At 44.6% G+C, this 16,027-nt stretch overlaps 1 non-coding gene across 1 annotated transcript; it reads left to right on the plus strand.

Annotated features, from left to right (window-relative positions):
* The first annotated feature begins 15,145 nt into the window (after positions 1 to 15,145).
* TRNAL-UAG (transfer RNA leucine (anticodon UAG)) lies at positions 15,146 to 15,225 on the plus strand. Its single transcript has one exon. It is a non-coding gene; the product is annotated as a tRNA-Leu (tRNA).
* Positions 15,226 to 16,027: the final 802 nt, after the last annotated feature.

Below are 16,027 nucleotides of genomic sequence, written 5' to 3' on the forward strand. Positions count from 1 at the left end.
CAGGTGATACGTCTCCAACATATCTATAATTTTTTATTGTTCCATGCTATTATATTACCCGTTTTGGATGTTTATGGGCTTTACTTTACACTTTTATATCATTTTTGGCACTAACCTACTAACTAAAGGCCCAGCCTGAATTGCTGTTTTTTTGCCTATTTCAGCGTTTCGAAGAAAAGGAATATCAAACGGAATCCAAACGGGATGAAACCTTCGGGAGCGATCTTTTTGGAACAAATGCAAACCCGGAGACTTGGAGTGGACGTCAAGCAACAAACGAGGCGGCCACGAGGGTGCCCGGCATGCCCCCTGGGGGTGGGCGCGCCCCCCACCCTCGTGGGCCCCTCGAGCGTCCACCGACCTACTTCTTCCTCCTATATATACACCCGTACCCTGAAACCATCAGAAGCCACCACGAAAACCTAATTCCACCGCCGCAACCTTCTGTATCCGCGAGATCCCATCTTGGAGCCTTCGCCGGCACTCCGCCGGAGGGGGAATCGACCACGGAGGGCCTCTACATCATCTCCAAGGCCTCTCCTATGAGTTGTGAGTAGTTTACCACAGACCTTCGGGTCCATAGTTATTAGCTAGATGGCTTCTTCTCTCTCTTTGAATCTCAATACAAAGTTCTCCTCGATCTTCTTGGAGATCTATTCGATGTAACTCTTTTTGCGGTGTGTTTGTCGAGATCCGATGAATTATGGGTTTATGATCAAGTTTATCTATGACAAATATTTGAATCTCCTCTTAATTCTTTTATGTGTGATTAAGTTATCTTTGCAAGTCTCTTCGAATTATCAGTTTGGTTTGGCCTACTAGATTGATCTTTCTTGCAATGGGAGAAGTGCTTAGCTTTGGGTTCAATCTTGCGGTGTCCTTTCCCAGTGACAACAGGGGCAGCAAGACACGTATTGTATTGTTGCCATCGAGGATAAAAAGATGGGTTTATATCATATTGCATGAGTTTATCCCTCTACATCATGTCATTTTTTTAATGCGTTACTCTGTTCTTTATGAACTTAATACTCTAGATGCAGGCAGGAGTCGGTCGATGTGTGGAGTAATAGTAGTAGATGCAGGCAGGAGTCGGTCTACTTGTCACGGACGTGATGCCTATATACATGATCATGCCTAGATAATCTCATAACTATGCGCTTTTCTATCAATTGCTCGACAGTAATTTGTTCACCCACCGTAATACTTCTGCTATCTTGAGAGAAGCCACTAGTGAAACCTATGGCCCCCGGGTCTATCTTTTATCATATAAGTTTTCCATCTACTTTTATTTGCATCTTTTATTTTCCAATCTATATCATAAAAATACCAAAAATATTTATCTTATCTTATTATCTCTATCAGATCTCACTTTCGCAAGTGGCCATGAAGGGATTGACAACCCATTTATTGCGTTGGATGCGAGGTTCTTGTTTGTTTGTGTAGGTGCGTGAGACTTTTGAGGAGCCTCCTACTGGATTGATACCTTGGTTCTCAAAAACTGAGGGAAATACTTACGCTACTTCGCTGCATCACCCTTTCCTCTTCAAGGAAAACCAACGCAAGCTCAAGACGTAGCAGCAGAGGGAGCCATGGCATCCCAAGGTTGAAATTTTTGCAAATATAACCTTCTAATTTCTTGGAAAATTGCATATATACCCTTAAAATGTGTGTTTGCCCCCCTCTAAAGTTTGGTAATTTGAATTTGTGCCCCCCTCCCTGATCAGTCCCTTCTGGGCACGGGAGTGAGATCACGATGGCAAGGTCGGAGCATCGTGGGGGCGGCAGCAGAAGGCGCCATCTCACTCAGAAGAGATCGATAGAAGGACACATCAGGCATGATATACCAGGCAGCTAGTATCTAGGGGCGTTTTGTTGGGGAACGTAGTAATTTCAAAAAATTTCCTACGCACATGCAAGATCATGGTGATGTATAGCAACGAGAGGGGAGAGTGTTGTCTACATACCCTTGTAGACCGTAAGCGGAAGCATTAGCACAATGCGGTTGATGTAGTCGTACGTCTTCACGGCCCGACCGATCAAGCACCGAAACTACGGCATCTCCAAGTTCTAGCACACGTTCAGCTCGATGATGTCCCTCGAACTCCGATCCAGCCGAGTGTCGAGGGAGAGTTTCGTCAGCACGACGGCGTGGTGACGACCTTGATGTTCTACCGTCGCAGGGCTTCGCCTAAGCACCGCTACAATATTATCGAGGTGGACTATGGTGGAGGGGGGCACCGCACACGGCTAAGAGATCCAAGGGATCAATTGTTGTGTCTTTGGTGCTAGCCCTGCCCCTCTATTTATATGTTGAGCCCCGGGGTCGAAACTTGGAGCAAAAGCCTCCTCAAAGTCGGTTTTGCCCGAAAGGCAAGAGTCCCACTCGGACTCCAGGACCAAACGCCACAATCCTTGGCATCTGGCCCACACGCCATGGGCCTCGGCGTCTGGCTGGGCCAGACGCCAGGGTCTCCGGCGTTTGCCCCCCTGGCCTCCGCAAAACTCCTTTTGCACCGACCTAAATCCTCATGGGCTTGACCCCTTGGCCTAACCATATCATCCAATATATGAATCTTTACGTCTCGACCATTTCGAGACTCCTCGTCATGTCCCCGATCTCATCCGGGACTCCGAACTCCTTCGGTACATCAAAACATGTAAACTCATAATATAACTGTCATCGAAACCTTAAGTGTGCGGACCCTACGGGTTCGATAACAATGTAGACATGACCGAAACACATTTCCGGTCAATAACCAATAGCGGAACCTGGATGCTCATATTGGCTCCCACATATTCTACGAAGATCTTTATCGGTCAGACCGCATAACAACATACGTTGTTCCCTTTGTCATCGGTATGTTACTTGCCCGAGATTCGATCGTCGGTATCTCAATACCTAGTTCAATCTCGTTACTGGCAAGTCTCTTTACTCGTTCCATAATACATCATCTCGCAACTAACTTATTAGTTGTAATGCTTGCAAGGCTTAAGTGATGTGTATTACCGAGAGGGCCTAGAGATACCTCTCCGACAATCGGAGTGACAAATCCTAATCTCGAAATACGCCAACCCAACAAGTACCTTCGGAGACACCTGTAGAGCACCTTTATAATCACCCAGTTACGTTGTGACGTTTGGTAGCACACAAAGTGTTCCTCCGGTAAACGGGAGTTGCCTAATCTCATAGTCATAGGAACATGTATAAGTCATGAACAAAGCAATAGCAAAATACTTAAACGATCAAGTGCTAAGCTAACGGAATGGGTCAAGTCAATCACATCATTCTCCTAATGATGTGATCCCGTTAATCAAATGACAACTCATGTCTATGGTTAGGAAACATAACCATCTTCGATTAACGAGCTAGTCAATTAGAGGCATACTAGTGACACTCTGTTTGTCTATGTATTCACACATGTATTATGTTTCCGGTTAATACAATTCTAGCATGAATAATAAACATTTATCATGATATAAGGAAATAAATAATAACTTTATTATTGCCTCTAGGGCATATTTCCTTCAGTCTCCCACTTGCACTAGAGTCAATAATCTAGTTCACATCGCCATGTGATTTAACATCAATAGTTCACATCTTTATGTGGTTAACACCCATAGTTCACATCGACATGTGACCAACACCCAAAGGGTTTACTAGAGTCAATAATCTAGTTTATATCGCTATGTGATTAACGCCCAAAGAGTACTAAGGTGTGATCATGTTTTGCTTGTGAGATAATTTTAGTCAACGGGTCTGTCACATTCAGATCCGTAAGTATTTTGCAAATTTCTATGTCTACAATGCTCTGCACGGAGCTACTCTAGCTAATTGCTCCCACTTTCAATATGTATCTAGACCGAGACTTAGAGTCATCTAGATTAGTGTCAAAACTTGCATCGACGTAACCCTTTACGACGAACCTTTTTGTCATCTCCATAATCGAGAAACATATCCTTATTCCCCTAAGGATAATTTTGACCGATGTCCAGTGATCTACTCCTAGATCACTATTGTACTCCCTTGCTAAAATCAGTGTAGGGTATACACAGCATGGCATACTTTATAGAACCTATGGCTGAGGCATAGGGAATGACTTTCATTCTCTTTCTATCTTCTGCCGTGGTCGGGCTTTGAGTCTTACTCAATTTCACACCTTGTAATACAGGTAAGAACTCTTTCTTTAACTGTTCCATCTTGAACTACTTAAAAATCTTGTCAAGGTATGTATTCATTGAAAAAATTTATCAAGCGTTTTGCTTTATCTCTATAGATCTTGATGCTCAATATGTAAGCAGCTTCACCGAGGTCTTTCTTTGAGAAACTCCTTTCAAACACTCCTTTATGCTTTGCAGAATAATTCTACATTATTTCCGATCAACAATATGTCATTCACATATACTTATCAGAAATGTTGTAGTGCTCCCACTCACTTTCTTGTAAATACAGGCTTCACTGCAAGTTTGTATAAAACTATATGCTTTGATCAACTTATCAAAGCGTATATTCCAACTCCGAGATGCTTGCACCAGTCCATAGATGGATCGCTGGAGCTTGCACATTTTGTTAACACCTTTAGGATCGACAAAACCTTCTGGTTGTATCATATACAACTCTTCTTTAATAATTCCATTAAGGAATGTAGTTTTGTTTATCCATTTGCCAGATTTCATAAAATGCGGCAATTGTTAACATGATTCAGATAGACTTAAGCATAAATACGGGTGAGAAACTCTCATCATAGTCAACATCTTGAACTTTATCAAAAACCTTTTTCGATAAGTCTAGCTTTGTAGATAGTAACACTACTATCAGCATCTGTCTTCCTCTTGAAAATCCTTTTATTCTCAATGACTCACCGTTCATCGGGCAAGTCAACCAAAATCCACACTTTGTTCTCATACATGGATCCTATCCCAGATTTCATGGCCTCAAGCCATTTCGCGGAATCTGGGCTCATCATCGCTTCCTCATAGTTCGTAGGTTTGTCATGGTCAAGTAACATGACCTCCAGAACAGGATTACCGTACCACTCTGGTGCGGATCTCACTCTGTTTTACCTACGAGGTTCGGTAGTAACTTGATCTGAAGTTACATGATCATCATCATTAGCTTCCTCACTAATTGGTGTAGTAGTCACAGGAACAGATTTCTGTGATGAACTACTTTCCAATAAGGGAGTAGGTACAGTTACCTCATCAAGTTCTACTTTCCTCCCACTCACTTCTTTCGAGAGAAACTCCTTCTCTAGAAAGGATCCATTCTTGGCAACGAATGTCTTGCCTTTCGGATCTGTGATAGAAGGTGTACCCAACATTTTGGGTATCCTATGAAGACGCACTTTTCCGATTTGGGTTCAAGCTTATCATGTTGAAACTTTTTCACATAAGCATCACAACCCAAACTTTAAGAAACGACAACTTTGGTTTCTTGCTAAACCATAGTTCATACGGTGTCATCTTAACGGATTTATATGGTGCCCTTTTAACGTGAATGCAGCTGTCTCTAATGCATAACCCCAAAACGATAGTGGTAGATCGGTAAGAGACATCATAGATCGCACCATATCTAATAAAGTACGGTTACGATGTTCGTACACACCATTACACTGTGGTGTTCCAGGTGGCGTGAGTAGTGAAACTATTTCACATTGTTTTAACTGAAGGCCAAACTCGTAACTCAAATATTTTACCTCTGCGATCATATCGTAGAAACTTTTTATTTTCTTATTACGATGATTCTTCACTTCACTCTGAAATTCTTTGAACTTTTCAAACGTTTCAGACTTATGTTTCATCAAGTAGATATACCCATGTCTGCTCAAATCATCTGTGAAGGTCAGAAAATAATGATACTTGTTGCGAGCCTTAATATTCATCGGACCATATACATCAGTATGTATGATTTCCAACAAATCTGTTGCTCGCTCCATTGTTCCGGAGAACGGAGTCTTAGTCATCTTGCCCATGAGGCATGGTTCTCAAGCATCAAGTGATTCATAATCAAGTGATTCCAAAATCCCATCAGCATGGAGTTTCTTCATGTGCTTTACACCAATATGACCTAAACGGCAGTGCCACAAATAAGTTGCACTATCATTATTAACTTTGCATCTTTTGGCTTCAATATTATGAATATGTGTATCACACGATCGAGATCCAACAAACCATTTTCATTGGGTGTATGACCATAGAAGGTTTTAATTCATGTAAACAGAACAACAATTGTTCTCTAACTTAAATGAATAACCGTATTGCAATAAACACGATCAAATCATATTCATGCTCAACGCAAACACCAAATAACATTTATTTAGGTTCAACACTAATCCCGAAAGTATAGGGAGTGTGCAATGATGATCATATCAATCTTGAAACTACTTTCAACACACATCATCACTTCACCCTTAACTAGTTTCTGTTTATTCTGCAACTCCCGTTTCGAGTTACTATTCTTAGCAACTGAACCAGTACCAAATACCGAGGGGTTGCTATAAACACTAGTAAAGTACACATCAATAACATGTATATCAAATATACCTTTGTTCACTTTGCCATCCTTCTTATCCGCCAAATACTTGGGGTGGTTCTGCTTCTAGTGACTAGTCCCTTTGCAGTATAAGCACTTAGTCTCAGGCTTAGGTCCAGACTTGGGCTTCTTCACTTGAGCAGCAACTTGCTTGCCTTTCTTCTTGAAGTTCCCTTCTATCCCTTTGCCCTTTTCTTGAAACTAGTGGTCCTGTTAACCATCAACACTTGATGTTTTTCTTGATTTCTACCTTCGTCGATTTCAGCATCACGAAGAGCTTGGGAATTACTTTCGTCATCCCTTGCATATTATAGTTCATCAAAAAGTTCTACTAACTTGGTGATGATGACTAGAGAATTCTGTCAATCACTATTTTATCTGGAAGATTAACTCCCACTTGATTCAAGCGATTGTAGTACCCAGACTATCTGAGCACATGCTCACTAGTTGAGCGATTCTCCTCCATCTTTTAGCTATAGAACTTGTTGGAGACTTCATATCTCTCAACTCGGGTATTTGCTTGAAATATTAACTTCAATTCCTGGAACATCTCATATGGTCCATGACGTTCAAAACGTCTTTGAAGTCCCGATTCTAAGCCGTTAAGTATGGTGCACTAAACTATCAAGTAGTTATCATATTGAGCTAGCCAAACGTTCTTAACGTCTACATCTGCTCCTGCAATAGGTCTGTCACCTAGCGGTGCATTAAGGACATAATTCTTCTGTGCAGCAATGAGGATAAACCTCAGATCACGGATCCAATCCGCATCATTGCTACTAACATCTTTCAACACAATTTTCTCTAGGAACATATCAAAATAAACATATGAAAGCAACAACGCAAGCTATTGATCTACAACATAATTTGCAAAATACTACCAGGACTAAGTTCATGATAAATTTAAGTTCAATTAATCATATTACTTAAGAACTCCCACTTAGACAGACATCTTTCTAGTCATCTAAGTGATCACGTGATCCAAATCAACTAAACCATGTCCGATCATCACTTGAGATGGAGTAGTTTCAATGGTGAACATCACTATGTTGATCATATCTACTATATGATTCACGTTCGACCTTTTGGTCTCCGTGTTCCGAGGCCATATCTGTTATATGCTAGGCTCGTCAAGTTTAACCTGAGTATTCCGCGTGTGCAACTGTTTTGCACCCGTTGTATTTGAACGTAGAGCCTATCACACCCGATCATCACGTGGTGTCTCAGCACGAAGAACTTTCACAACGGTGCATACTCAGGGAGAACACTTCTTGATAATTTAGTGAGAGATCATCTTAAAATGCTACCGTCAATCAAAGCAAGATAAGATGCATAAATGATAAACATCACATGCAATCAGTATAAGTGATATGATATGGCCATCATCATCTTGTGCTTGTGATCTCCATCTCTGAAGCACCGTCGTGATCACCATCGTCACCGGCGCGACACCTTGATCTCCATCGTAGCATCGTTGTCGTTACGCCATCTATTGCTTCTACGACTATCACTACCGCTTAGTGATAAAGTAAAGCAATTACAGGGCGTTTGCACTTCATACAATAAAGCGACAACCATATGGCTCCTGCCAGTTGCCGATAACTTCGGTTACAAAACATGATCATCTCATATAATAAAATATAGCATCACGTCTTGACCATATCACATCACAACATGCCCTGCAAAAACAAGTTAGACGTCCTCTACTTTGTTGTTGCAAATTTTACGTGGCTGCTACGGGCTGAGCAAGAACCGTTCTTACCTACGCATCAAAACCACAACGATAGTTTGTCAAGTTGGTGTTGTTTTAACCTTCGCAAGGACCAGGCGTAGCCACACTCGGTTCAACTAAAGTGAGAGAGACAGACACCCGCCGGTCACCTTTAAGCAACTAGTGCTTGTGGCGGTGAAACCAGTCTCGCGTAAGCGTACGCGTAATGTCGGTCCGGGCCGCTTCATCTCACAATACCGCTGAACCAAAGTATGACATGCTGGTAAGCAGTATGACTTATATCGCCCACAACTCACTTGTGTTCTACTCGTGCATATGACATCTACGCATAAAACCTGGCTCGGATGCCACTGTTGGGGAACGTAGTAATTTCAAAAAATTTCCTACGCACACGCAAGATCATGGTGATGTATAGCAATGAGAGGGGAGAGTGTTGTCTACATACCCTTGTAGACCGTAAGCGGAAGCATTAGCACAACGCGGTTGATGTAGTCGTACGTCTTCACGGCCCGACCGATCAAGCACCGAAACTACGGCACCTCCGAGTTCTAGCACACGTTCAGCTCGATGACGTCCCTCGAACTCCGATCCAGCCGAGTGTCGAGGGAGAGCTCCGTCAGCACGACGGCGTGGTGACGATCTTGATGTTCTACCGTCGCAGGGCTTCGCCTAAGCACCACTATGATATTATCGAGGTGGACTATGGTGGAGGGGGGCACCGCACACGGCTAAGAGATCCAAGGGATCAATTGTTGTGTCTTTGGTGCTAGCCCTGCCCCTCTATTTATATGTTGAGCCCCGGGGTCGAAACTTGGAGCAAAAGCCTCCTCAAAGTCGGTTTTGCCCGAAAGGCAAGAGTCCCACTCGGACTCCAGGACCAAACGCCACAATCCTTGGCGTCTGGCCCAGACGCCATGGGCCTCGGCGTCTGGCCCAGGGCCAGACGCCAGGGTCTCCGGCATTTGGCCCCCTGGCCTCCGCAAAACTCCTTTTGCACCGACCTAAAGCCTCATGGGCTTGACCCCTTGGCCAAACCATATCATCCAATATATGAATCTTTACGTCTCGACCATTTCGAGACTCCTCGTCATGTCCCCGATCTCATCCGGGACTCCAACTCCTTCGGTACATCAAAACATGTAAACTCATAATATAACTGTCATCGAAACCTTAAGCCTGCGGACCCTACGGGTTCGAGAACAATGTAGACATGACCGAAACACGTTTCCGGTAAATAACCAATAGCGGAACCTGGATGCTCATATTGGCTCCAACATATTCTACGAAGATCTTTATCAGTCAGACCGCATAACAACATACGTTGTTCCCTTTGTCATCGGTATGTTACTTGCCCGAGATTCAATCGTCGGTATCTCAATACCTAGTTCAATCTCGTTACCGGCAAGTCTCTTTACTCGTTCCATAATACATCATCTCACAACTAACTTATTAGTTGTAATGTTTGCAAGGCTTAAGTGATGTGTGTTACCGAGAGGGCCCAGAGATACCTCTCCGACAATCGGAGTGACAAATCCTAATCTCGAAATACGCCAACCCAACAAGTACCTTCGGAGACACCTGTAGAGCACCTTTATAATCACCCAGTTACGTTGTGACGTTTGGTAGCACACAAAGTGTTCCTCCGGTAAACGGGAGTTGCATAATCTCATAGTCATAGGAACATGTATAAGTCATGAAGAAAGCAATAGCAGAATACTTAAACGATCAAGTGCTAAGCTAACGGAATGGGTCAAGTCAATCACATCATTCTCCTAATGATGTGATCCCGTTAATCAAATGACAACTCATGTCTATGGTTAGGAAACATAACCATCTTCGATTAACGAGCTAGTCAATTAGAGGCATACTAGTGACACTCTGTTTGTCTATGGATTCACACATGTATTATGTTTCCGGTTAATACAATTCTAGCATGAATAATAAACATTTATCATGATATAAAGAAATAAATAATAACTTTATTATTGCCTCTAGGGCATATTTCCTTCACGTTTTTGGTTGCCATTGTGAACAGTTCCTGCATCGCATACACTTCTCAACCCAGCCTGGTTGAGCAAAAACAGGTCCTAATACGCCATCTGCAAGTTGTTTGGTTGCGTGCATCTAGTGTCCCTGCATTAGGTAATATGCAAGTGCACTTTGTTTGGTTGCCTGCAGTGGCCCAAGCGGCACATGAACACGGCGTTTGGTTGCATACGGCGTACATGTTGTGCTTACCTTGTAACCTAGTTGGTGAGCTTACCCACAATGATCACACCTAGCACACTAACGCCACAACACAGCAATGGCGATGAACTGGGCGAAGATGATGAAGTTCTTCAGCTTCAGCCAAAACCGATGATCCACATTGACACCTCCAACCTTGCCACTGTCAACAATGCTGCCTCCGTGCTTTCGCACTCAGTTGGAGTAAGCTTGTTCTGCTGCCTACCTAGTCTTGAACCCTCTATGGCTGTTGTTGCTATATGATGCCACTTGTGCACCTGGCTTCTTCCCATGAACTGTAAACCCCTGGAGCCTTACCGATGAACACGGCATACCACTTAGAAATGCACAAGAGCAAAATTTGAAGTAGCAAATCAATGGAGCACACAAGTAGCAAGCAAAGTAGCACACAAACAACAATGGAGTAGAAGAGAAGAAGTAAAGCATGCATGATCATATGGCATAGCAAGTTCTACCTAGCACTACCTGATAGGTCTCCGTCGTATCTATAATTTTTTATTGTTCCATGCCAATATTATTCAACTTTCATATACTTTTGGCAACTTTTTATACTATTTTTGGGACTAACATATTGATCCAGTGCCCAGTGCCAGTTCCTGTTTGTTGCATGTTTTATGTTTCGCAGAAACCCCATATCAAACAGAGTCCAAACGGGATAAAAACGGATGGAGATTATTTTTGGTATATTTGTGATTTTTGGGAAGGAAAATCAACGCGAGACGGTGCCCGAGGGGGCCACGAGGCAGGGGGCGCGCCCTTGACCCTCGTGGGCACCCCGTAAGGCGGTTGATGCTATTCTTTTGCCACAAGAAAGCTAATTTTCGAAGAAAAATCTGGCTGAAGGTTTCAATCCAATCGGAGTTACGGATCTCCGGATATATAAGAAACGATGAAAGGGCAGAATCTGAGAACGCAGAAACAGAGAGAGACAGAGAGACAGATCCAATCTCGGAGGGGCTCTCGCCCCTCCCACGCCATGGAGACCATGGACCAGAGGGGAAACCCTTCTCCCATCTAAGGAGGAGGTCAAGGAAGAAGAAGAAGAAGGGGGGCTCTCTCCCCCTTGCTTTTGGAAGCGCCGGAACGCTGCCGGGGGCCATCATCATCACCGCGATCTACACCAACATCTCCGCCATCTTCACCAACATCTCCATCACCTTCCCCCCATCTATATTCAACGGTTCACTCCCCCGCAACCCGTTGTACCCTCTACTTGAACATGGTGCTTTATGCTTCATATTATTATCCAATGATGTGTTGCCATCCTATGATGTCTGAGTAGATTTTCGTTGTCCTACCGGTGATTGATGAATTGCTATGATTGATTTAATTTGCTTGTGGTTATGTTGATGTCCTATTGTGCCCTCCGTGTCGCGCAAGCGTGAGGGATTCCCACTGTAGGGTGTTGCAATACGTTCATGATTCTCTTATAGTGGGTTGCTTGAGTGACAGAAGCATAAACCCGAGTAAGGGGGTTGTGGCATATGGGATAAAGGGGACTTGATGCTTTAATGCTATGGTTGGGTTTTACCTTAATGATCTTTAGTAGTTGCGGATGCTTGCTAGAGTTCCAATCATAAGTGCATATGATCCAAGAAGAGAAAATATGTTAGCTTATGCCTCTCCCACATAAAACTTACTATCGGTCTAGTAAGGTAGTCAATTGCTTAGGGACAATTTCACAACTCCTACCACCACTTTTCCACACTCGCTATATTTACTTTATTGCTTCTTTATCTAAATAGCCCCTAGCTTTTATTTACGTGCTCTTTATTATCTTGCAAACCTATCCAACAACACCTACAAAGTACTTCTAGTTTAATACTTGTTCTAGGTAAAGTGAACGCTAAGCATGCGTAGAGTTGTATTGGTGGTCGATAGAACTTGAGGGAATATTTGTTCTACCTTTAGCTCCTCGTTGGGTTCGACACTCTTACTTATCGAAAGAGGCTACAACTGATCCCCTACACTTGTGGGTTATCACTACCTTGGTGTTAACCTACCACCACATCCAAAAGAGGGTGTCGTCCTACCATCGTAAGTTCACCATCAGCGTGAGGGGTTAGTATATACCATCTCACCAAAATATACAGACCATCAAATAGTTTTTCAGCCCTAGCTACACAAAATGTACGTCGTCATCGTCATCGTCGTCGTCGTCGCCGCAACCATCGCCGTCGGGGATCATGCACGTCCACAGGCAGCACTAATCTAGTAGTACTGCTTGCCCAGCCAGCTCGTAAGCCACAACACCCTGTGAGCGTATGCCATGGCAACGAACCCAACATCCTGGGCCTTGTTGTCAAGCAGGTGGCTGAGAGCTGCAATGAGAGCCTCGTCGCTGAAGCCACCCTGGGTCATGACAGCGCCATACAGGTCAGGGTGGACGTCGAGGGGCTTGCACTCCCTGATGGCTGTTGCCACCTCCTTCACCGCCGCAGTCATGCTGCAAAAGACATTGATCTCCTCCTCCATCAGGCCTCCTCTCTTCCTCTTCCTATCATGGACGGGGTCAAATGGCTTGTCGAAGGGCTTCACGAAGGGCTTGTCAGGGCCATCAAGGACCTCGACGTCCGGGGTCCCATGGAAGTCTGGCATGGGAGAACCAAGAGGCTCCTCCGAGCTCATGGCATGCTTCCCAGTTGCCAGCCCGAAGGCGAAGATGTGCTGCATCTGGCTGTAGTTCTGTATGGGTGTGTTGAGGAACTCAGCGTCCCTTGGGTGGTCCTAAGAATGAAACACAAGTGTTGTTAGTTGCGATTAGGAGTAGGCAATGGTGGACGGTATGAAAATGAAGAGGGCTGTGAGCTAACCGCGACATGGCCAGCGTAGTGCTCTGCCTCCAGAACTATGGAGCAAGTGTTCTCATCCCATGAGGCGCCGCTAAGGTCTCTCAGCTTGGACACTTGGATCCATCGACCTCTCCACTTCCTCAGGTGGTTGTACACCTGGGTGGCAGACACCTCCTGCCCATAGAACTCGAACACCTACTTCGCACCGGTGTTCAAGTGCACCTCCTTGAAGTCCTTGTCAGTCCTGACTCCACTAGAGATGAGCTCACACATTTTGTTCAGCACGAACGTGGACATGAACGGCTGCCACTTCATGTTGTTCGACCTATCATCCTTCTTTGCCTTTGCTATTACTACCTTGAGTGCAGCGACGACAGCAGCAGCAACAGGAGTTGGTTCAACGAGCACTACTGGCACATAGAGGGAATCGGACGCAAACACCTCTGAATCAGGTGCCATTTCGGACATAGCGTGTGAGTCCTCGACAAACGATGGAGCAAACTGGTTTTCGGACAGGACAAGGGTCTGAATAAGATCTTGCGTCTGTGTGGTCATGTCCTACAATCGTAGCACACATTGACAATAAGCATTGCACACAACATACCGGACAATCCATGAAAGCAGGAGCATACATGTACATGGTTCATCACTATCATAGCAAGCACATGCTTCATCACCATCATACTAAGCACATATGGTTCATCGTTATCATACTAAGCATACCGCACAATCTATGAGCATGAACATACATCTACAATAAACAACATGCTACAAATGGACCACCAATAGCTACAAATCACAGATCTAAGCACGAACCAACACAAGCACAAGGTCCAGCTTCAAACTCTACTACTAATCTAGCCTACCACATGCTTGAACATCTAGTCCTACCACAAATTGCAACCGCAGCATAGCAATCAACCATATGAACTCACAGATCAGACCACTAATCAACCATACATCTAGATCAAACCCTAGCTGCATCTCAGATCTAGCTAGAAGGAACAGAGAAAAAAGGGGATTGAACTCACAGAGGCCATGGCTGGAGCTCGAGGACGAGGGGGGACGATCGTAGAAGATCAACGCCGGCCGGTGAAGGAGCGCCGACGCCGTGGACCGCCGGCCGATCAAGATGCGCCGCTTACCTGCTCGTCGGTGCCGATGCGCGTCGGCGGAAAAGCTTGAACGGAGGGAGAATGGTGGCGAGAGTTGGGGCCGTGAGGGAAGGGGCTAAATAGGGGTGGACTCGGCGGGAGGTGAGCCGAAATCCTCCCGCCGATTTTTCGACGACGCAGGCGAGCTCGCGCCATCTCCCTGGTCGCACGAGGAGAGAAGCGCGTTGCCCTCCCCTGCCTCGCCCAAGCCAGGCTCGCCAGCTACTGCCGATTCTGGCGTTTCCCCTGGGGCTAGCCTGGAACTGCTTTAAGTTCTTTGCAATGCGGGCCGCACAGTAAACGCAGACAATCAAACGGGCCAAGTTCTTTCCGCGCGGGTCAGGCTGGGTCATATGCAGGCAACCAAACACACCCTAGAAAAATGCACCGGGCAGGAGGACGAGAATGAATTCAACGTCAGCACATTTTCACGTGTTAACCGCAGAGAAGCCCATCAGTGTACTAGATTATACTTCAAATCGTAACTATCAAAACAGCCCAAGTCAAATGGCTCACGTTTGCCTGATGACTCAGTTATCAATTTACTTGGAGACCGATCGTTATCCATCAGTCGCATTACTCTGTAGTACTAGCTCTCATAACTTGGAAAGCTGTGTGGTGCACTAAAGCGATAAACAGAGTACTACTCGTGCTTATGATATAAAAGGAAACGTGTCTAATTAAGCACAAAGACAGTTTGGCCGAGTGGTCTAAGGCGCCAGATTTAGGCTCTGGTCCGAAAGGGCGTGGGTTCAAACCCCACAGCTGTCACATATTTTTAATTTTTTTCCCGCCTTTCTCTTTTGATTTGAGGTATTTTAATTTTTTTCGTCATTTTTCAAGTCCATGGATGGAGGCATGGAGCAGTATTTTGTAAAACTGCACTAAATCATGCTTAGATCGGCTCATGGAAATTCTTCGAGACATCCTTTATTTCTAAGTTTATCAGTACTAATTAAATAAGGAAAAAAACCAAACTAGTGAATTTGAATTAAAGTAATTATATTAGAACTAATTAACAGTTGTCATTTTTCCAAAAAAATTATCTTAACGTCCTCCCATAAAATAGCGTTCTGTTTTTCATCTGTGCCTACTAATAAAGGGAAGTACGAGTTCAAAAAATTAAAGGAAGGCACTTACTTATCTCCAAATTTTTGGTCCGTTCACTGAGTTCTCACGTATCTATCTGAGTTACTACTCTCCCGTGCTTTCACTCCCTCTTCGCTCTGATTGTTGTCGTCCTTCATCCCAGTTCTCGCCTCTGTTCGCCGTATGCTCGAAGTTCAAAGTTCTGCCGGAGGCGAAGGCTGAGGATCTAGAGATGGTGGCCACCCGCAAGATCAACTCAGCGACACTCACACACAGCGCTCACCGCCGCAAACAGAGGAGCGGAGAGCCAGCACACGCGGCGACCCATCGGGTACCACTGCTGATGCACTCTCCGACCTGGCAGGAGTAGCTGCAGATGTCGTACTACTATGCCATCAGTCAAGCAGCTCGGTCAGCAGTAGTCCCCGACCACCTCCGCCCCGCTCGTGCCATGGAGCGTAGACCTCAACACGCCCATCCAGAG

The sequence above is a fragment of the Triticum aestivum genome, chromosome 3B (genome assembly GCF_018294505.1).
Source record: "Triticum aestivum cultivar Chinese Spring chromosome 3B, IWGSC CS RefSeq v2.1, whole genome shotgun sequence".
NCBI classification, from domain to species: Eukaryota; Viridiplantae; Streptophyta; class Magnoliopsida; order Poales; family Poaceae; genus Triticum; species Triticum aestivum.